Source organism: Eufriesea mexicana, unplaced genomic scaffold (assembly GCF_001483705.2).
Source record: "Eufriesea mexicana isolate 0111107269 unplaced genomic scaffold, ASM148370v2 scaffold124, whole genome shotgun sequence".
Classification (NCBI taxonomy): Eukaryota; Metazoa; Arthropoda; class Insecta; order Hymenoptera; family Apidae; genus Eufriesea; species Eufriesea mexicana.
In genome coordinates this window covers 4,319,901-4,321,847 of record NW_016908357.1, presented here as the reverse complement: position 1 = coordinate 4,321,847, position 1,947 = coordinate 4,319,901, and positions in this window count along the sequence as shown.

Below are 1,947 nucleotides of genomic sequence, written 5' to 3'. Positions count from 1 at the left end.
GGGGGGGGGGGGGGGCGAATAGCGGAAGACGAGGGTATAAAACGGCCCGCGGAGATGGTTCGACTAGCCGTGGCTGGTCGCGATATTAGAGGCTTCGTCTTATCGCGACGGGTCGAAGACAAATTTCCGACAAGCGAGGACGTTAAACAGTTCTCTCCCTCGCGAAGCGCGGAATGTACACGCGATATCAAGCGGTCGAATGAGAAATGTAAATTCTCTCGCGGCGTAGACCGCGATGTAATTTAGCGATGCTCGAGAAACCTACCGATCGTCGAGAGGATTGTAGGTGCGCGCTCGCGGAGAGATATTAGCGATAAGGTGTATCTGCTTCAACCTGTTGCACGAGCGATATTACCGCGGATTGATATAGTGCCGCGTCCCGGTGAATATGTTGCTTCGTGTACTGTTCAGCATAATGACGTTGTACAGTAATGGCATGGTAATCACTGCAACTATTAATACACCGACGCGATATTTGTTCTCGAGCCACGATCGTTCAGCGATCTCGAGCGCAGCCGGGATACTAGGCCGCCGATTATTAAGCACGTATCCGTGCGAATTATAAAGATATTCCCGTGGATTTCGCGCGTTTTCGGTGTCTGATAAATATCGACGTAGCCACCTTCGCGTGGTTGCGCGGCTAGACGCTTCTATGCTGGAATAGAATCGTTTGACGGTAATTTACGATCGGCGCGGCTCGAAATTAAGCAACGGAGCGCGGCGAGACCTACGCGATGCAACGGGGAACGTTATTTGCACCGAGACGCCTGGCGCACTTGGATCGAACTTGAGCTGAACGCGGCACGTGGGCCGGGGTATGGTCTGCGGGCTACATAACGATAAAGCAGAGGTGAAATCTTTTCGCGGCTGTTGCGAGGTAAAACGATTTCAGTTCGTTCAGCCAGGATGCGGAGCACGCGCCATGCCCGCTCGTACGTCAATAAAATCAGCGGGTGTGGCTCGGCTCATTGGCAGGCTCGTTCAGGGTCGCTCGGATCTCGCGATGCAGGAAGAGAGCCTCGTAAAACTGGAGAGAGGGAGAGAGCGTGTGCCCCGTACGTGCGTTCGTTCGTTCGTTCGTTCGTTCGTTCGTTCGTTCGTTCGTTCGTCGATTCATGGAAAAGCAGAGTCGATCGGTACTCGAATCGGTAAAAGTCCATCGCGAGTGGACGTGCCCCGGAAGAGGTCGCGGGTCGGCTAAGCAGGAACTCGAACGAATTCGGTACAGGGTTCTGTTATAATCCGAAAGGACGGATTTAAAGCGTTCTTCGAGGAAGCTATATCTCGAGTAAATTGTGGAGTAACGAGGCGTTGGAGCGTAACGGTGTTCGCGAGGGTCTTCGATCAAACTTAATCGAGAGCAGGCCGATCGGGCTGTCGCGAACGCTTGACGAGCGATTGCATAAAGAATTGGGTAATCCGACAGGACCGGTACAACGACGGATGCAAACGTTTCTCCAATTTGGAACGACCTCGCAATCACGATACATCGCGTTGGACCAGACCGAGCTTGTTCCCGGCGTTGGCGTGTGCGCGAGCCTGACCGATGGCACGGGCTTAGACCGTGTACCATAAAATCGCTTCGCTATATCAATCTCCTCGCTTCTTTCTTACACGCGTTTGCACCACACGCTGGAAGGAAGGCAAAAGCCGACGAGCTGTCGACATAATTCTTATCCTCGCTTTGCTCGATTGCGCGCGTTAAAAAACCGAGGGAAAAAAGGAAAAAGAATAGCGGGGAGAGAAAAGAGGCGGACAGGGGGGCAGAAGCGGAGGAAAAAAAATAGGGTACGCTTTCGCGAGGAAGAAATAATCGGGGTCAAACGAAATATAAGTTACGGCCGGCCAAATCGATATGCTGAATTATCGCCGGCAAGCAAAGGGCGAGACCGTGCAAAAATGTATGACTGTTATACGTTACGGATCGCCCGAAGATGGCGAAGAAAA